The sequence below is a fragment of the Micropterus salmoides genome, unplaced genomic scaffold, assembly GCF_014851395.1.
Source record: "Micropterus salmoides isolate LMB-PRFRI ecotype aquatic unplaced genomic scaffold, ASM1485139v1 Ms_hic_scaffold_3, whole genome shotgun sequence".
Lineage (NCBI taxonomy): Eukaryota > Metazoa > Chordata > Actinopteri > Centrarchiformes > Centrarchidae > Micropterus > Micropterus salmoides.
This window is the reverse complement of record NW_024042261.1, coordinates 2,220,301-2,241,731: the sequence shown is the minus strand read 5'-3', so window position 1 is coordinate 2,241,731 and position 21,431 is coordinate 2,220,301. Positions and strand designations below refer to the sequence as shown.

At 41.3% G+C, this 21,431-nt stretch overlaps 1 pseudogene; it reads right to left on the bottom strand.

Moving 5' to 3' along the window:
* Positions 1–21,431, bottom strand: part of LOC119883210 — a 51,677-nt pseudogene that overhangs the window by 17,311 nt on the left and 12,935 nt on the right.

The window sequence follows — 21,431 nt, the reverse complement described above, 5'->3', positions numbered from 1 at the left end:
GTTCCTTTAGTTGTTGTTGATGGTACTTTAGTAGTTGTGGTACCAACCGAAGGTCTTGATGTTACCACAGTTGTTTCTGGGCTTGTTGTTGTGAGACTTGGCACTAAGGTTGTAGTTTCAATCACAGCTGTGGTTGAAACTGTCACTGGGCCAGTGGTGACTTCTTTGGTTGGTTTTGTTGTTTCAACCTTTACTGTTGTTGCTTCTGATGTGGTTGTTTCAACAGGTTGTACTGTGGTTCCCTTAGTTGTTGTTGATGGTACTTTAGTAGTTGTGGTACCAACAGAAGGTCTTGATGTTACCACAGGTGTTTCTGGGCTTGTTGTTGTGAGACTTGGCACTAAGGTTGTAGTTTCAATAACAGCTGTGGTTGAAACTGTTACTGGGCCGGTGGTGACTTCTTTGGTTGGTTTTGTTGTCTCAACCTTTACTGTTGTTGCTTCTGATGTGGTTGTTTCAACAGGTTGTACTGTGGTTCCCTTAGTTGTTGTTGATGGTACTTTAGTAGTTGTGGTACCAACAGAAGGTCTTGATGTTACCACAGTTGTTTCTGGGCTTGTTGTTGTGAGACTTGGCACCAAGGTTGTAGTTTCAATAACAGCTGTGGTTGAAACTGTTACTGGGCCGGTGGTGACTTCTTTGGTTGGTTTTGTTGTCTCAACCTTTACTGTTGTTGCTTCTGATGTGATTGTTTCAACAGGTTGTACTGTGGTTCCCTTAGTTGTTGTTGATGGTACTTTAGTAGATGTAGTACCAACAGAGGGTGCTGATGTTACCACAGGTGTTTCTGGGCTTGTTGTTGTGAGACTTGGCACTAAGGTTGTAGTTTCAATAACAGCTGTGGTTGAAACTGTTACTGGGCCAGTGGTGACTTCTTTGGTTGGTTTTGTTGTCTCAACCTTTACTGTTGTTGCTTCTGATGTGGTTGTTTCAACAGGTTGTACTGTGGTTCCTTTAGTTGTTGTTGATGGTACTTTAGTAGTTGTGGTACCAACAGAAGGTCTTGACGTTACCACAGTTGTTTCTGGGCTTGTTGTTGTGAGACCTGGCACTAAGGTTGTAGTTTCAATAACAGCTGTGGTTGAAACTGTCACTGGGCCAGTGGTGACTTCTGTGGTTGGTTTTGTTGTCTCAACCTTTACTGTTGTTGCTTCTGATGTGGTTGTTTCAACAGGTTGTACTGTGGTTTCTTTAGTTGTTGTCGGTGGTACTTTAGTAGTTGTAGTACCAACAGAAGGACTTGATGTTACCACAGGTGTCTTTGGGCTTGTTGTTGTGAGACTTGGCACTAAGGTTGTAGTTTCAATAACAGCTGTGGTTGAAACTGTCACTGGGCCAGTGGTTACTTCTTTGGTTGGTTTTGTTGTCTCAACCTTTACTGTTGTTGCTTCTGATGTGGTTGTTTCAACAGGTTGTACTGTGGTTCCTTTAGTTGTTGTTGATGGTACTTTAGTAGTTGTGGTACCAACAGAGGGTGCTGATGTTACCACAGGTGTTTCTGGGCTTGTTGTTGTGAGACTTGGCACTAAGGTTGTAGTTTCGATAACAGCTGTGGTTGAAACTGTCACTGGGCCAGTGGTGACTTCTTTAGTTGGTTTTGTTGTCTCAACCTTTACTGTTGTTGCTTCTGATGTGGTTGTTTCAACAGGTTGTACTGTGGTTCCTTTAGTTGTTGTTGATGGTACTTTAGTAGTTGTGGTACCAACAGAAGGTCTTGATGTTACCACAGTTGTTTCTGGGCTTGTTGTTGTGAGACTTGGCACTAAGGTTGTAGTTTCAATAACAGCTGTGGTTGAAACTGTTACTGGGCCAGTGGTGACTTCTTTGGTTGGTTTTGTTGTCTCAACCTTTACTGTTGTTGCTTCTGATGTGGTTGTTTCAACAGGTTGTACTGTGGTTCCTTAGTTGTTGTTGATGGTACTTTAGTAGTTGTGGTACCAACAGAGGGTGCTGATGTTACCACAGGTGTTTCTGGGCTTGTTGTTGTGAGACTTGGCACTAAGGTTGTAGTTTCGAAAACAGCTGTGGTTGAAACTGTCACTGGGCCAGTGGTGACTTCTTTAGTTGGTTTTGTTGTCTCAACCTTTACTGTTGTTGCTTCTGATGTGGTTGTTTCAACAGGTTGTACTGTGGTTCCTTTAGTTGTTGTTGATGGTACTTTAGTAGTTGTGGTACCAACAGAAGGTCTTGATGTTACCACAGTTGTTTCTGGGCTTGTTGTTGTGAGACTTGGCACTAAGGTTGTAGTTTCAATAACAGCTGTGGTTGAAACTGTTACTGGGCCAGTGGTGACTTCTTTGGTTGGTTTTGTTGTCTCAACCTTTACTGTTGTTGCTTCTGATGTGGTTGTTTCAACAGGTTGTACTGTGGTTCCTTAGTTGTTGTTGATGGTACTTTAGTAGTTGTGGTACCAACAGAGGGTGCTGATGTTACCACAGGTGTTTCTGGGCTTGTTGTTGTGAGACTTGGCACTAAGGTTGTAGTTTCGATAACAGCTGTGGTTGAAACTGTCACTGGGCCAGTGGTGACTTCTTTGGTTGGTTTTGTTGTCTCAACCTTTACTGTTGTTGCTTCTGATGTGGTTGTTTCAACAGGTTGTACTGTGGTTCCTTAGTTGTTGTTGATGGTACTTTAGTAGTTGTGGTACCAACAGAGGGTGCTGATGTTACCACAGGTGTTTCTGGGCTTGTTGTTGTGAGACTTGGCACTAAGGTTGTAGTTTCGAAAACAGCTGTGGTTGAAACTGTCACTGGGCCAGTGGTGACTTCTTTGGTTGGTTTTGTTGTCTCAACCTTTACTGTTGTTGCTTCTGATGTGGTTGTTTCAACAGGTTGTACTGTGGTTCCTTAGTTGTTGTTGATGGTACTTTAGTAGTTGTGGTACCAACAGAAGGTCTTGATGTTACCACAGTTGTTTCTGGGCTTGTTGTTGTGAGACTTGGCACTAAGGTTGTAGTTTCAATCACAGCTGTGGTTGAAACTGTTACTGGGCCAGTGGTGACTTCTTTGGTTGGTTTTGTTGTCTCAACCTTTACTGTTGTTGCTTCTGATGTGGTTGTTTCAACAGGTTGTACTGTGGTTCCTTAGTTGTTGTTGATGGTACTTTAGTAGTTGTGGTACCAACAGAGGTGCTGATGTTACCACAGGTGTTTCTGGGCTTGTTGTTGTGAGACTTGGCACTAAGGTTGTAGTTTCAATAACAGCTGTGGTTGAAACTGTCACTGGGCCAGTGGTGACTTCTTTGGTTGGTTTTGTTGTCTCAACCTTTACTGTTGTTGCTTCTGATGTGGTTGTTTCAACAGGTTGTACTGTGGTTCCTTTAGTTGTTGTTGATGGTACTTTAGTAGTTGTGGTACCAACAGAGGGTGCTGATGTTACCACAGGTGTTTCTGGGCTTGTTGTTGTGACTTGGCACTAAGGTTGTAGTTTCAATAACAGCTGTGGTTGAAACTGTCACTGGGCCAGTGGTGACTTCTTTGGTTGGTTTTGTTGTCTCAACCTTTACTGTTGTTGCTTCTGATGTGGTTGTTTCAACAGGTTGTACTGTGGTTCCTTTAGTTGTTGTTGATGGTACTTTAGTAGTTGTGGTACCAACAGAGGGTGCTGATGTTACCACAGGTGTTTCTGGGCTTGTTGTTGTGAGACTTGGCACTAAGGTTGTAGTTTCAATAACAGCTGTGGTTGAAACTGTCACTGGGCCAGTGGTGACTTCTTTAGTTGGTTTTGTTGTCTCAACCTTTACTGTTGTTGCTTCTGATGTGGTTGTTTCAACAGGTTGTACTGTGGTTCCTTAGTTGTTGTTGATGGTACTTTAGTAGTTGTGGTACCAACAGAAGGTCTTGATGTTACCACAGTTGTTTCTGGGCTTGTTGTTGTGAGACTTGGCACTAAGGTTGTAGTTTCAATAACAGCTGTGGTTGAAACTGTTACTGGGCCAGTGGTGACTTCTTTGGTTGGTTTTGTTGTCTCAACCTTTACTGTTGTTGCTTCTGATGTGGTTGTTTCAACAGGTTGTACTGTGGTTCCTTTAGTTGTTGTTGATGGTACTTTAGTAGTTGTGGTACCAACAGAGGGTGCTGATGTTACCACAGTGTTTCTGGGCTTGTTGTTGTGAGACTTGGCACTAAGGTTGTAGTTTCGATAACAGCTGTGGTTGAAACTGTCACTGGGCCAGTGGTGACTTCTTTAGTTGGTTTTGTTGTCTCAACCTTTACTGTTGTTGCTTCTGATGTGGTTGTTTCAACAGGTTGTACTGTGGTTCCTTTAGTTGTTGTTGATGGTACTTTAGTAGTTGTGGTACCAACAGAGGTCTTGATGTTACCACAGTTGTTTCTGGGCTTGTTGTTGTGAGACTTGGCACTAAGGTTGTAGTTTCAATAACAGCTGTGGTTGAAACTGTTACTGGGCCAGTGGTGACTTCTTTGGTTGGTTTTGTTGTCTCAACCTTTACTGTTGTTGCTTCTGATGTGGTTGTTTCAACAGGTTGTACTGTGGTTCCTTTAGTTGTTGTTGATGGTACTTTAGTAGTTGTGGTACCAACAGAGGGTGCTGATGTTACCACAGGTGTTTCTGGGCTTGTTGTTGTGAGACTTGGCACTAAGGTTGTAGTTTCAATAACAGCTGTGGTTGAAACTGTCACTGGGCCAGTGGTGACTTCTTTAGTTGGTTTTGTTGTCTCAACCTTTACTGTTGTTGCTTCTGATGTGGTTGTTTCAACAGGTTGTACTGTGGTTCCTTAGTTGTTGTTGATGGTACTTTAGTAGTTGTGGTACCAACAGAAGGTCTTGATGTTACCACAGTTGTTTCTGGGCTTGTTGTTGTGAGACTTGGCACTAAGGTTGTAGTTTCAATAACAGCTGTGGTTGAAACTGTTACTGGGCCAGTGGTGACTTCTTTGGTTGGTTTTGTTGTCTCAACCTTTACTGTTGTTGCTTCTGATGTGGTTGTTTCAACAGGTTGTACTGTGGTTCCTTTAGTTGTTGTTGATGGTACTTTAGTAGTTGTGGTACCAACAGAGGTGCTGATGTTACCACAGGTGTTTCTGGGCTTGTTGTTGTGAGACTTGGCACTAAGGTTGTAGTTTCAATAACAGCTGTGGTTGAAACTGTCACTGGGCCAGTGGTGACTTCTTTAGTTGGTTTTGTTGTCTCAACCTTTACTGTTGTTGCTTCTGATGTGGTTGTTTCAACAGGTTGTACTGTGGTTCCCTTAGTTGTTGTTGATGGTACTTTAGTAGTTGTGGTACCAACAGAAGGTCTGATGTTACCACAGTTGTTTCTGGGCTTGTTGTTGTGAGACTTGGCACTAAGGTTGTAGTTTCAATAACAGCTGTGGTTGAAACTGTACTGGGCCAGTGGTGACTTCTTTGGTTGGTTTTGTTGTCTCAACCTTTACTGTTGTTGCTTCTGATGTGGTTGTTTCAACAGGTTGTACTGTGGTTCCTTTAGTTGTTGTTGATGGTACTTTAGTAGTTGTGGTACCAACAGAGGTGCTGATGTTACCACAGGTTTCTGGGCTTGTTGTTGTGAGACTTGGCACTAAGGTTGTAGTTTCGATAACAGCTGTGGTTGAAACTGTCACTGGGCCAGTGGTGACTTCTTTAGTTGGTTTTGTTGTCTCAACCTTTACTGTTGTTGCTTCTGATGTGGTTGTTTCAACAGGTTGTACTGTGGTTCCTTTAGTTGTTGTTGATGGTACTTTAGTAGTTGTGGTACCAACAGAAGGTCTGATGTTACCACAGTGTTTCTGGGCTTGTTGTTGTGAGACTTGGCACTAAGGTTGTAGTTTCAATAACAGCTGTGGTTGAAACTGTTACTGGGCCAGTGGTGACTTCTTTGGTTGGTTTTGTTGTCTCAACCTTTACTGTTGTTGCTTCTGATGTGGTTGTTTCAACAGGTTGTACTGTGGTTCCTTAGTTGTTGTTGATGGTACTTTAGTAGTTGTGGTACCAACAGAGGTCTTGATGTTACCACAGTGTTTCTGGGCTTGTTGTTGTGAGACTTGGCACTAAGGTTGTAGTTTCAATAACAGCTGTGGTTGAAACTGTACTGGGCCAGTGGTGACTTCTTTGGTTGGTTTTGTTGTCTCAACCTTTACTGTTGTTGCTTCTGATGTGGTTGTTTCAACAGGTTGTACTGTGGTTCCTTTAGTTGTTGTTGATGGTACTTTAGTAGTTGTGGTACCAACAGAGGGTGCTGATGTTACCACAGGTGTTTCTGGGCTTGTTGTTGTGAGACTTGGCACTAAGGTTGTAGTTTCATAACAGCTGTGGTTGAAACTGTCACTGGGCCAGTGGTGACTTCTTTAGTTGGTTTTGTTGTCTCAACCTTTACTGTTGTTGCTTCTGATGTGGTTGTTTCAACAGGTTGTACTGTGGTTCCTTTAGTTGTTGTTGATGGTACTTTAGTAGTTGTGGTACCAACAGAGGTCTGATGTTACCACAGTGTTTCTGGGCTTGTTGTTGTGAGACTTGGCACTAAGGTTGTAGTTTCAATAACAGCTGTGGTTGAAACTGTTACTGGGCCAGTGGTGACTTCTTTGGTTGGTTTTGTTGTCTCAACCTTTACTGTTGTTGCTTCTGATGTGGTTGTTTCAACAGGTTGTACTGTGGTTCCTTAGTTGTTGTTGATGGTACTTTAGTAGTTGTGGTACCAACAGAGGTGCTGATGTTACCACAGGTGTTTCTGGGCTTGTTGTTGTGAGACTTGGCACTAAGGTTGTAGTTTCGATAACAGCTGTGGTTGAAACTGTCACTGGGCCAGTGGTGACTTCTTTAGTTGGTTTTGTTGTCTCAACCTTTACTGTTGTTGCTTCTGATGTGGTTGTTTCAACAGGTTGTACTGTGGTTCCTTTAGTTGTTGTTGATGGTACTTTAGTAGTTGTGGTACCAACAGAGGTCTGATGTTACCACAGTTTTCTGGGCTTGTTGTTGTGAGACTTGGCACTAAGGTTGTAGTTTCAATAACAGCTGTGGTTGAAACTGTACTGGGCCAGTGGTGACTTCTTTGGTTGGTTTTGTTGTCTCAACCTTTACTGTTGTTGCTTCTGATGTGGTTGTTTCAACAGGTTGTACTGTGGTTCCTTTAGTTGTTGTTGATGGTACTTTAGTAGTTGTGGTACCAACAGAGGTGCTGATGTTACCACAGTGTTTCTGGGCTTGTTGTTGTGAGACTTGGCACTAAGGTTGTAGTTTCGATAACAGCTGTGGTTGAAACTGTCACTGGGCCAGTGGTGACTTCTTTAGTTGGTTTTGTTGTCTCAACCTTTACTGTTGTTGCTTCTGATGTGGTTGTTTCAACAGGTTGTACTGTGGTTCCTTTAGTTGTTGTTGATGGTACTTTAGTAGTTGTGGTACCAACAGAGGTCTGATGTTACCACAGTGTTTCTGGGCTTGTTGTTGTGAGACTTGGCACTAAGGTTGTAGTTTCAATAACAGCTGTGGTTGAAACTGTACTGGGCCAGTGGTGACTTCTTTGGTTGGTTTTGTTGTCTCAACCTTTACTGTTGTTGCTTCTGATGTGGTTGTTTCAACAGGTTGTACTGTGGTTCCTTTAGTTGTTGTTGATGGTACTTTAGTAGTTGTGGTACCAACAGAGGTGCTGATGTTACCACAGTGTTTCTGGGCTTGTTGTTGTGAGACTTGGCACTAAGGTTGTAGTTTCGATAACAGCTGTGGTTGAAACTGTCACTGGGCCAGTGGTGACTTCTTTAGTTGGTTTTGTTGTCTCAACCTTTACTGTTGTTGCTTCTGATGTGGTTGTTTCAACAGGTTGTACTGTGGTTCCTTTAGTTGTTGTTGATGGTACTTTAGTAGTTGTGGTACCAACAGAAGGTCTGATGTTACCACAGTTGTTTCTGGGCTTGTTGTTGTGAGACTTGGCACTAAGGTTGTAGTTTCAATAACAGCTGTGGTTGAAACTGTTACTGGGCCAGTGGTGACTTCTTTGGTTGGTTTTGTTGTCTCAACCTTTACTGTTGTTGCTTCTGATGTGGTTGTTTCAACAGGTTGTACTGTGGTTCCTTAGTTGTTGTTGATGGTACTTTAGTAGTTGTGGTACCAACAGAAGTCTTGATGTTACCACAGTGTTTCTGGGCTTGTTGTTGTGAGACTTGGCACTAAGGTTGTAGTTTCAATAACAGCTGTGGTTGAAACTGTTACTGGGCCAGTGGTGACTTCTTTGGTTGGTTTTGTTGTCTCAACCTTTACTGTTGTTGCTTCTGATGTGGTTGTTTCAACAGGTTGTACTGTGGTTCCTTTAGTTGTTGTTGATGGTACTTTAGTAGTTGTGGTACCAACAGAGGTGCTGATGTTACCACAGGTGTTTCTGGGCTTGTTGTTGTGAGACTTGGCACTAAGGTTGTAGTTTCGATAACAGCTGTGGTTGAAACTGTCACTGGGCCAGTGGTGACTTCTTTAGTTGGTTTTGTTGTCTCAACCTTTACTGTTGTTGCTTCTGATGTGGTTGTTTCAACAGGTTGTACTGTGGTTCCTTTAGTTGTTGTTGATGGTACTTTAGTAGTTGTGGTACCAACAGAAGGTCTGATGTTACCACAGTTGTTTCTGGGCTTGTTGTTGTGAGACTTGGCACTAAGGTTGTAGTTTCAATAACAGCTGTGGTTGAAACTGTACTGGGCCAGTGGTGACTTCTTTGGTTGGTTTTGTTGTCTCAACCTTTACTGTTGTTGCTTCTGATGTGGTTGTTTCAACAGGTTGTACTGTGGTTCCTTAGTTGTTGTTGATGGTACTTTAGTAGTTGTGGTACCAACAGAGGTGCTGATGTTACCACAGGTGTTTCTGGGCTTGTTGTTGTGAGACTTGGCACTAAGGTTGTAGTTTCGATAACAGCTGTGGTTGAAACTGTCACTGGGCCAGTGGTGACTTCTTTAGTTGGTTTTGTTGTCTCAACCTTTACTGTTGTTGCTTCTGATGTGGTTGTTTCAACAGGTTGTACTGTGGTTCCTTTAGTTGTTGTTGATGGTACTTTAGTAGTTGTGGTACCAACAGAAGGTCTGATGTTACCACAGTTGTTTCTGGGCTTGTTGTTGTGAGACTTGGCACTAAGGTTGTAGTTTCAATAACAGCTGTGGTTGAAACTGTTACTGGGCCAGTGGTGACTTCTTTGGTTGGTTTTGTTGTCTCAACCTTTACTGTTGTTGCTTCTGATGTGGTTGTTTCAACAGGTTGTACTGTGGTTCCTTTAGTTGTTGTTGATGGTACTTTAGTAGTTGTGGTACCAACAGAGGGTGCTGATGTTACCACAGGTGTTTCTGGGCTTGTTGTTGTGAGACTTGGCACTAAGGTTGTAGTTTCGATAACAGCTGTGGTTGAAACTGTCACTGGGCCAGTGGTGACTTCTTTAGTTGGTTTTGTTGTCTCAACCTTTACTGTTGTTGCTTCTGATGTGGTTGTTTCAACAGGTTGTACTGTGGTTCCTTTAGTTGTTGTTGATGGTACTTTAGTAGTTGTGGTACCAACAGAAGGTCTTGATGTTACCACAGTTGTTTCTGGGCTTGTTGTTGTGAGACTTGGCACTAAGGTTGTAGTTTCAATAACAGCTGTGGTTGAAACTGTTACTGGGCCAGTGGTGACTTCTTTGGTTGGTTTTGTTGTCTCAACCTTTACTGTTGTTGCTTCTGATGTGGTTGTTTCAACAGGTTGTACTGTGGTTCCTTTAGTTGTTGTTGATGGTACTTTAGTAGTTGTGGTACCAACAGAGGGTGCTGATGTTACCACAGGTGTTTCTGGGCTTGTTGTTGTGAGACTTGGCACTAAGGTTGTAGTTTCAATAACAGCTGTGGTTGAAACTGTCACTGGGCCAGTGGTGACTTCTGGTTGGTTTTGTTGTCTCAACCTTTACTGTTGTTGCTTCTGATGTGGTTGTTTCAACAGGTTGTACTGTGGTTCCTTAGTTGTTGTTGATGGTACTTTAGTAGTTGTGGTACCAACAGAAGGTCTGATGTTACCACAGTTGTTTCTGGGCTTGTTGTTGTGAGACTTGGCACTAAGGTTGTAGTTTCAATAACAGCTGTGGTTGAAACTGTCACTGGGCCAGTGGTGACTTCTTTGGTTGGTTTTGTTGTCTCAACCTTTACTGTTGTTGCTTCTGATGTGGTTGTTTCAACAGGTTGTACTGTGGTTCCTTTAGTTGTTGTTGATGGTACTTTAGTAGTTGTGGTACCAACAGAGGGTGCTGATGTTACCACAGGTGTTTCTGGGCTTGTTGTTGTGAGACTTGGCACTAAGGTTGTAGTTTCGATAACAGCTGTGGTTGAAACTGTCACTGGGCCAGTGGTGACTTCTTTGGTTGGTTTTGTTGTCTCAACCTTTACTGTTGTTGCTTCTGATGTGGTTGTTTCAACAGGTTGTACTGTGGTTCCTTTAGTTGTTGTTGATGGTACTTTAGTAGTTGTGGTACCAACAGAGGTCTTGATGTTACCACAGTTGTTTCTGGGCTTGTTGTTGTGAGACTTGGCACTAAGGTTGTAGTTTCAATAACAGCTGTGGTTGAAACTGTTACTGGGCCAGTGGTGACTTCTTTGGTTGGTTTTGTTGTCTCAACCTTTACTGTTGTTGCTTCTGATGTGGTTGTTTCAACAGGTTGTACTGTGGTTCCTTTAGTTGTTGTTGATGGTACTTTAGTAGTTGTGGTACCAACAGAGGTGCTGATGTTACCACAGGTGTTTCTGGGCTTGTTGTTGTGAGACTTGGCACTAAGGTTGTAGTTTCGATACAGCTGTGGTTGAAACTGTTACTGGGCCAGTGGTGACTTCTTTAGTTGGTTTTGTTGTCTCAACCTTTACTGTTGTTGCTTCTGATGTGGTTGTTTCAACAGGTTGTACTGTGGTTCCTTTAGTTGTTGTTGATGGTACTTTAGTAGTTGTAGTACCAACAGAAGGTCTTGATGTTACCACAGTTGTTTCTGGGCTTGTTGTTGTGAGACTTGGCACTAAGGTTGTAGTTTCAATCACAGCTGTGGTTGAAACTGTCACTGGGCCAGTGGTGACTTCTTTAGTTGGTTTTGTTGTCTCAACCTTTACTGTTGTTGCTTCTGATGTGGTTGTTTCAACAGGTTGTACTGTGGTTCCTTTAGTTGTTGTTGATGGTACTTTAGTAGTTGTGGTACCAACAGAGGGTGCTGATGTTACCACAGGTGTTTCTGGGCTTGTTGTTGTGAGACTTGGCACTAAGGTTGTAGTTTCGATAACAGCTGTGGTTGAAACTGTCACTGGGCCAGTGGTGACTTCTTTAGTTGGTTTTGTTGTCTCAACCTTTACTGTTGTTGCTTCTGATGTGGTTGTTTCAACAGGTTGTACTGTGGTTCCTTTAGTTGTTGTTGATGGTACTTTAGTAGTTGTAGTACCAACAGAGGGTGCTGATGTTACCACAGGTGTTTCTGGGCTTGTTGTTGTGAGACTTGGCACTACGGTTGTAGTTTCAATCACAGCTGTGGTTGAAACTGTCACTGGGCCAGTGGTGACTTCTTTGGTTGGTTTTGTTGTCTCAACCTTTACTGTTGTTGCTTCTGATGTGGTTGTTTCAACAGGTTGTACTGTGGTTCCTTTAGTTGTTGTTGATGGTACTTTAGTAGTTGTGGTACCAACAGAAGGTCTGATGTTACCACAGTTGTTTCTGGGCTTGTTGTTGTGAGACTTGGCACTAAGGTTGTAGTTTCAATAACAGCTGTGGTTGAAACTGTTACTGGGCCAGTGGTGACTTCTTTGGTTGGTTTTGTTGTCTCAACCTTTACTGTTGTTGCTTCTGATGTGGTTGTTTCAACAGGTTGTACTGTGGTTCCTTTAGTTGTTGTTGATGGTACTTTAGTAGTTGTGGTACCAACAGAGGGTGCTGATGTTACCACAGGTGTTTCTGGGCTTGTTGTTGTGAGACTTGGCACTAAGGTTGTAGTTTCGATAACAGCTGTGGTTGAAACTGTCACTGGGCCAGTGGTGACTTCTTTGGTTGGTTTTGTTGTCTCAACCTTTACTGTTGTTGCTTCTGATGTGGTTGTTTCAACAGGTTGTACTGTGGTTCCTTAGTTGTTGTTGATGGTACTTTAGTAGTTGTGGTACCAACAGAGGGTGCTGATGTTACCACAGGTGTTTCTGGGCTTGTTGTTGTGAGACTTGGCACTAAGGTTGTAGTTTCGATAACAGCTGTGGTTGAAACTGTTACTGGGCCAGTGGTGACTTCTTTATTGGTTTTGTTGTCTCAACCTTTACTGTTGTTGCTTCTGATGTGGTTGTTTCAACAGGTTGTACTGTGGTTCCTTAGTTGTTGTTGATGGTACTTTAGTAGTTGTGGTACCAACAAGGTCTTGATGTTACCACAGTTGTTTCTGGGCTTGTTGTTGTGAGACTTGGCACTAAGGTTGTAGTTTCAATCACAGCTGTGGTTGAAACTGTCACTGGGCCAGTGGTGACTTCTGGTTGGTTTTGTTGTCTCAACCTTTACTGTTGTTGCTTCTGATGTGGTTGTTTCAACAGGTTGTACTGTGGTTCCTTTAGTTGTTGTTGATGGTACTTTAGTAGTGTAGTACCAACAAGGTCTTGATGTTACCACAGTTGTTTCTGGGCTTGTTGTTGTGAGACTTGGCACTAAGGTTGTAGTTTCAATCACAGCTGTGGTTGAAACTGTCACTGGGCCAGTGGTGACTTCTTTAGTTGGTTTTTTGTCTCAACCTTTACTGTTGTTGCTTCTGATGTGGTTGTTTCAACAGGTTGTACTGTGGTTCCTTTAGTTGTTGTTGATGGTACTTTAGTAGTTGTGGTACCAACAGAGGGTGCTGATGTTACCACAGTTGTTTCTGGGCTTGTTGTTGTGAGACTTGGCACTAAGGTTGTAGTTTCGATAACAGCTGTGGTTGAAACTGTCACTGGGCCAGTGGTGACTTCTTTAGTTGGTTTTGTTGTCTCAACCTTTACTGTTGTTGCTTCTGATGTGGTTGTTTCAACAGGTTGTACTGTGGTTCCTTTAGTTGTTGTTGATGGTACTTTAGTAGTTGTGGTACCAACAGAGGGTGCTGATGTTACCACAGGTGTTTCTGGGCTTGTTGTTGTGAGACTTGGCACTAAGGTTGTAGTTTCGATAACAGCTGTGGTTGAAACTGTCACTGGGCCAGTGGTGACTTCTTTAGTTGGTTTTGTTGTCTCAACCTTTACTGTTGTTGCTTCTGATGTGGTTGTTTCAACAGGTTGTACTGTGGTTCCTTAGTTGTTGTTGATGGTACTTTAGTAGTTGTGGTACCAACAGAGGGTGATGATGTTACCACAGGTGTTTCTGGGCTTGTTGTTGTGAGACTTGGCACTAAGGTTGTAGTTTCGATAACAGCTGTGGTTGAAACTGTCACTGGGCCAGTGGTGACTTCTTTAGTTGGTTTTGTTGTCTCAACCTTTACTGTTGTTGCTTCTGATGTGGTTGTTTCAACAGGTTGTACTGTGGTTCCTTTAGTTGTTGTTGATGGTACTTTAGTAGTTGTGGTACCAACAGAAGGTCTTGATGTTACCACAGTTGTTTCTGGGCTTGTTGTTGTGAGACTTGGCACTAAGGTTGTAGTTTCAATAACAGCTGTGGTTGAAACTTTACTGGGCCAGTGGTGACTTCTTTGGTTGGTTTTGTTGTCTCAACCTTTACTGTTGTTGCTTCTGATGTGGTTGTTTCAACAGGTTGTACTGTGGTTCCTTTAGTTGTTGTTGATGGTACTTTAGTAGTTGTGGTACCAACAGAGGGTGCTGATGTTACCACAGGTGTTTCTGGGCTTGTTGTTGTGAGACTTGGCACTAAGGTTGTAGTTTCGATAACAGCTGTGGTTGAAACTGTCACTGGGCCAGTGGTGACTTCTTTAGTTGGTTTTGTTGTCTCAACCTTTACTGTTGTTGCTTCTGATGTGGTTGTTTCAACAGGTTGTACTGTGGTTCCTTTAGTTGTTGTTGATGGTACTTTAGTAGATGTAGTACCAACTGAAGGTCTTGACGTTACGACAGTTGTTTCTGGTCTTGTTGTTTGAGACTTGTCACTACGGTTGTAGTTTCAATCACAGCTGTGGTTGAAACTGTCACTGGGCCAGTGGTGACTTCTTTAGTTGGTTTTATTGTCTCAACCTTTACTGTTGTTGCTTCTGATGTGGTTGTTTCAACAGGTTGTACTGTGGTTCCTTTAGTTGTTGTTGATGGTATTTTAGTAGTTGTGGTACCAACAGAGGGTGCTGATGTTACCACAGTTGTTTCTGGGCTTGTTGTTGTGAGACTTGGCACTAAGGTTGTAGTTTCGATAACAGCTGTGGTTGAAACTGTCACTGGGCCAGTGGTGACTTCTTTAGTTGGTTTTGTTGTCTCAACCTTTACTGTTGTTGCTTCTGATGTGGTTGTTTCAATAGGTTGTACTGTGGTTCCTTTAGTTGTTGTTGATGGTACTTTAGTAGTTGTGGTACCAACAGAGGGTGCTGATGTTACCACAGGTGTTTCTGGGCTTGTTGTTGTGAGACTTGGCACTAAGGTTGTAGTTTCGATAACAGCTGTGGTTGAAACTGTTACTGGGCCAGTGGTGACTTCTTTAGTTGGTTTTGTTGTCTCAACCTTTACTGTTGTTGCTTCTGATGTGGTTGTTTCAACAGGTTGTACTGTGGTTCCTTTAGTTGTTGTTGATGGTACTTTAGTAGTTGTGGTACCAACAGAGGGTGCTGATGTTATCACAGGTTTTTCTGGGCTTGTTGTTGTGCGACTTGGCACCAAGGTTGTAGTTTCAATCACAGCTGTGGTTGAAACTGTCACTGGGCCAGTGGTGACTTCTGTGGTTGGTTTTGTTGTCTCAACCTTTACTGTTGTTGCTTCTGATGTGGTTGTTTCAATAGGTTGTACTGTGGTTCCTTTAGTTGTTGTTGATGGTACTTTAGTAGATGTAGTACCAACTGAAGGTCTTGACGTTACGACAGTTGTTTCTGGGCTTGTTGTTGTGAGACTTGGCACTACGGTTGTAGTTTCAATCACAGCTGTGGTTGAAACTGTCACTGGGCCAGTTGTGACTTCTGTGGTTGGTTTTGTTGTCTCAACCTTTAATGTTGTTGCTTCTGATGTGGTTGTTTCAACAGGTTGTACTGTGGTTCCTTTAGTTGTTGTTGATGGTACTTTAGTAGTTGTGGTAGCAACAGAAGGTCTTGAAGTTACCACAGGTGTTTCTTGACTTATCGTTGTGACACCTGGTACTGGTGTCGTGGTTTCAACAACAGCTGTGGTAGAGATTGCAACTTGGCCTGTGGTGACTCTTGTTGGCTTTGTTGTCTGAACTGGTACCGTTGACGCTTCTGATGCAGTTGTTTCTACAGTTTTGGCTGTCGTTTCTTTTGTGGTTTTTGATGGTGATGTAGTTACAACTGTGTTAAAATCAGACATACTATGTTCAGTACGGTTTCTGTACATGAAATATTTAATCTTTTTCAGCAGTTATTTTGAACAAGAGAGCAGGATCAATAGCTATGCTGTATAGATACAGGTACCTGAGGTTTTTCCAGCTGTGCTGAATGTAAAGGGGGTTGTTGTAGGGCCAGGGGTGGTGGTTGTTAAGCATTTGTCTATGTTCCCCTTCATGATTCCATTGTCCCCACACTCCGCTATGATACAATTTCCTAGCCCATCCGTGGTATTATAGATGGTTTCCCCATATTCGTAGGTTTTTCCATTAATGTAGCATGTACAAGCTGCAGATCGAGCAGGTATTATTAGTAGTAGTATTTATTCATACATTTCATATATATACACAAATAAATTATTATATAAACACACTGTCAGTGAATATGTGTACTTACAGTTTACATTGTAGCTGCATTTTATTCCAGAGTCTGTACAGGAACTTTGAAAAAGGAGGATATTTTGGTCATGTCATTGCATTTGGAAAAATGCTTTAAGACACACAAAATAACATTTGGGAATATTGGAAAACAAATTTAAGAGACATTGTTCCTCTACTAATTCCTCCATTACTTTTCAACAATAGTGTATTCAACTATGCTATTATTGGACATATCTGGAAACATTGGTGGGAAAGCTGAAAATTAGGGATAACTTTAAAAGGCTGCAGTGTAGAAAAATATATTATAGGTTGTGCCTCTTGGCATACATACTTACGAAGCAACTCATCTACTTTTTTCCTTTAATCAACGGGAGGAAGTCGCGGAATTATCACCATTAACTAGGGGTTAAGTAACTTGCTCAGGGATACATTGCTAGCTCACAATGGATTCAAACCCGGGTCTCTGACACCAAAGGCATGTGTTTTATCCACTGCACCATCTCCACTATTCACCATCACCACTATTGTTATAAAAGCTGTGCTGACATTTCTCATTAATATGCTTTACTCACAGGTTTGTGAATTGGCTTTTATATGAAGCTGGTACAATGTAATGTAATGTTTGTTTCTAAAGAGATAAGACAGAGGCCTCTGCTCTCCTCTGTAGTGGTCAAAAGCAATGTATCCTTGCAATCAGCTTTGATCATTCAAAATATGTTATATTTTCTAGTCAATTATTTTGTATCACCAGCATGAGTGTCCAAATGTGGTATACCCATCACTGCCTACTGTGTACTAAGTTGAATCCTTTGTCTGAGACATACCAAGTGTAACAGTTTTTCGATGGAACCTTATCTCCAATGCTGTAATGGGTGCCTTGTTCATCATAGCATCCACATTGGTCCCAGGCGACACACTTCATGGTGTCTTCATCAAAGTAGGGCTGGGTTGGGGGACACTGTGGATAGCAGCCTGCAACACCATTATAGCATTTTGATTACTCAAATGGCTCTTTTGTCTGTCTATCCCCTTACAATTATCTTGTATTAATTGCACTTTTTTTGTTAACTCTTACTTCCTTCCCTAGGTATTTACCCCATTGATGTGATATGAACTATGAGCTCTTACTAGTATTTATTGCTGCTCTTACTAGTATGTATTGTCAGTTGTAGATCTGTATTTGATGCTCTGATGCTTCTATGTTGTTCCTCAAATGTAAGTCGCTTTGGATAAAAGCGTGAGTAAATGTAAATGTAAATGTGATTAACCAGTAGAAATACAAATATACCAAAATGGTAAACTACTAACTGCTCATGGTGAGAATTGTTGGGTGTGTGTAAATATTATTACAAAGAGAATGATCTAGACTTGCTCTATCTGAAAAATGCACACAACAACATTCACATAGGACTTTTATCCATTTTCAATCTCCTTTGCGCACACTCCTGGTCTTAAAGCACAGATTCCAAGAAGATGACATGCCAGTAGATCTTTCTAATGTACCTTCCAGGGCGGTGATGAGGTTGGAACAGTTGCCTGATGGATTCCTACATGTTTTCATGCAGTCAGCTCCACAAGGCTTATAGTGCCACTCACAGCCACCAGGGGAGTTATAGTAGTCACAGAAAATAGCTGCAAGAGACAAAAGTTTTTCTCAGCTCATTACAAATGTCAGGGTGTTACTGTAATTAATACAACAAATACATTTTAATCTTTTGGCAATTTCTGATTTTGTTTTAGCACCCCAGTTTCCCTTGAAAACCTCAAATCCTGTAGTTCAGATATTCCTGGTGTGATGATGGCCAAACTTACGACACAGTGTAGGAGTTCTCCATTTAACGCAGGTCCCAGCTTCATTACATGCTTTGGCATAGGCAGCCACAGCAGTGCAGAGACACTCACAGTCCCCACCGGTGTCACAAGCACAAGAGTCTCTCACGCAAGAATCAAAGTATGGACCAGGGTCAACCTTGAACACACAATAAAGTACTGTTTAGCAGAATAATTATGATATAGCCCTGTTTATTCTGAAACATTTTGATTAAACAGATGGATGGGCAGGCCACACCAAATGTGGAACAATACATTTATTTATATAGTTTCCCAAATACCATGGCAAGTAGTGATAATTTTTGTATATGTATCACACATATTTATGCATTTATTACTTACTTACATTTATTACTTAAGTATGTTTTCTTTGAAGTACTATACTTCACTACATTTGAAATCACAGCAGTTCCTGAGTAAAAAAAAAAAATCACATTTGCTGGTGGCTCAAAGACAGGACTGACTGTTACTCAGCTTGCTGCGGAGAGTCCCCAGCTGCAGAACCACCAGGGCTGACCCGTGGTGCTAGCACAGCGCAAATCGCTAACGGTCTAAAGAGGATAGGCTATATACCAGCAGATCAATAATGTGAAGCACAGCACAGTAGACACCAGCTAGAATAAAAATATTATGAACTCTGAATAAATTATGACGTTAGTCTCGTAATATTGTGATTTTTTTCTGGACATGTCAGAGAAAACTTTGGGAGATATTCTGAATGTGCAGAAAGTTTTGAACATGAGCAAAAAACCTGCTGAAACACAGGAGCTATTGAAGTCAAGGAGTTTATAACTGAATTAAAATGAATTAATTTATCATTGAGGTGAAAAGGTCCCACGTAGGCCAATTAAAAGAGGTTATTTCCCCAAATGGAGATTCAAAAGAGAAGGGAAGTCCAAGCATGTGTAAGGCAAGTTTATTCGTATAGAAAATTTCAACAACAAAGTGATTTACATAAAACATAAAAGCAACAGGGAAATATTAAAAAGTTTAAAGTTTGTCTACTGACTCAGCAGGGATTTTATTTGAATTAGAAAAGTTGATCTACAGGAGAAAACATATTTAAAAGAAATAGCATACAGAATGCCTGAATTCTATTGCATTGCAACTGTCACATACCGCCTGAATATTGTGTTTTGCTTTATATAGATGGAGATGAACCATAAATTGGTGTAATGCTCAAAATTTCACATCTCGCCATGGGCTCCAACACTGTCATGGCCGGCCCTGAGTAGCACATGGATCATGAGTAAAACAGGAGCATCGGGAGTCATCCAGCCAGAGGGAACGATCACCAACCGTCTGCAGCGTCCCTAGCTGTACTCTCACTGCAGACTGCTGGTGATCATTCCCTCTGGTTGGATGAAGCCTGACGCTACTCATTTTATGCATGATCCATGATGATACAGAAGATTTAGAAACGGCAATGGCAAAAATAACATGTCATGGGTTATTAAGAGAAGCCGAGCACCCCGTAGTTTGCACCCTGCTTGTAACACAGGTAGTTGGTAAAAGAAGTTTTCATAGTTTAGTAAGAGGCTTTGCTCAAATTAACTAAAAAGACATCGGTGCATGACATTGCTAATATTGGTGGGCACTAGCAACCTGCTGGTAACTAGTTAATGCTACAAGTTATGCTATGGTCTATATTAATAAAAAATGTATTATGCTAACGTCTGTGAAGTCACATCAAAAATTTGAATGTAGTCTAAATAGGGATTTTATTTTTATTTTATATACAGTCCAGTGTTTCATAATGAAGCAAAAATATTGACAAAACTTCTCTAGAGGTTAAAAAAGTAACTAAGTAACTTTTACTCTGAGTAAATTTTAAGTGAGTTACTTTTTACTTTTATTTAAGTAGATTTTTACTTGTAGTTAAGTAAAAATTCATCAATGTAACAGTAATTTTACTTAAGTACAATAGTTTAGTACTCTTCCCACCTCTGCTTATTTCACCCAGTGTGCACAGGCATTGTTATCTCCTTCATCATCTCCTTTAGTTCTCATGTATTGGTTGCTGACTATAACTGCTGGGGCCGCTTTCACACACATTTTGTTGGTGTTTGCTCTCTGCTGTAGTGTACATTCTCAAATAGTTGTTATGGGGCGTGGTTAGCTCAGCCAGGGTTCAAATCCAGTCTGTAGACCTCTGCTACGGGTCGCCCCCTATGTCTCTCCCTCGCTTCCTAACTCTATCCACTGTCCTGTCAAATAAAGGCTAAAGAATGCCCAATAAATATTTTTTTTAAATGTTGTTAATAACTACTAGATTTAAGTTATCCTGACATTTCAAATGAACATAAAAAACATGAATATCCAGGGTTGTTTGGCACACTTGTCACCATTTGCCGTATTACTCTGGCATAGGGGTGGGAATCGCAGGGTACCTCACGATACAATATGATATGATACGATACGATACACAATACATGGCTCACAATAACGATAACATCACAATACAGCAATTCTGCCATAATCGATATATTGCAAGACAAACCTAAAATGATACATCACGATATCTAACTATGAAAATGCCTAAAAGTTACCCAAAAGTTATTTTATTTATTCACTGCAAATCCAAAAGGTTAGAAAACAGCACAATTCTGCAGCACACATTTTTCAGTCTGTAAATTAAAACTACCTAACTCATCAGAAATTTCTTTATAAAAATGCAGATTTACAGTTTTTTTTGCTGAAAGTACAAATTTCTGTGTACCACCTAAGTCTAATATGGACAACCCATTATACTGATAACAGTTCAGTGACACAGGATTGTGCTGCCTTTTGTCCACTTAGTAATAGCTGTATTTTTAGGCCACTGGGAATTTTGGGTTTGAGTTTTGACCTTAGTCTGTGTGGAGTGCTGAAACAGCAGAGTAGCAGATCAAGTCGGTGAAGTTAGAGCTCAGGAAACACACTGTATGTATTTTAAGTATTTGCACAGTATGTCACTCAGGGTGTTAAGTAGGGGTGGGAGAAAACGTCGATTCTTAGATGCATCGCAACGCGGACATGGAAGATTCTGGCTCTAAATGTGAGAAAAAAACGATTATTTTTGTTAATTGGTAACGTAATGTTGACAGAATCCAAAAAGCGGAACTCATGACTTGACCGTCTGTGGCGTGCACATAACAGAGACCAGTGTTCCCCCTGTATTCGGCACAATACAGCTGAATAACCACTTTACTTAAATGTCACAGAATCATTAATATCAATGCGGAAGTATTGATTTTACCTCGCACACTGTGCGAGCGCGGTGCGAGTGGCAGAACATGACTGAAAGTTAGCGGAGAAAAATATTAGCAGTACGTTTCTGTCTGTCTGTCCGTTAATAAAAGTCTGTAGTTTCTGCAGCTGCTGGAAAAATGAAGGCGGTTAGCGCGAGCTAACATCTCCCCTGTACAGCACGGTTTTGGCTGTTTATAACGTTATATTACTGTTGCTGTATGTCATTCTAACTTACCTAGGCTACTTGTCAAGGGTTGAGAACATAAGGTATAAGCTTAGATTAAACTGGTTTACAGCTCTGTCCTGTACACATACTATACGTCCTGATAATTAAATTTATATTGTTGTTGCTGAGGTAAATGAAGAGCAAATTAGGAGATGTTTCTTTTGGATTTTTGGATTTTAATATGCAAATTAAATGCTTAGTAATTATCCAGGGATCCTGTATAGAAAAATGTATGCATCAAGATCAGTGTAACGCGTTGCTGTAATAATATTACTAACTAACTAATAAACTTTTCCCAGTAACTAAGTAGTGTAACTAATTACTTTTCTAAAACAGTAATATTATTACTAGTTACTAAGGCAAG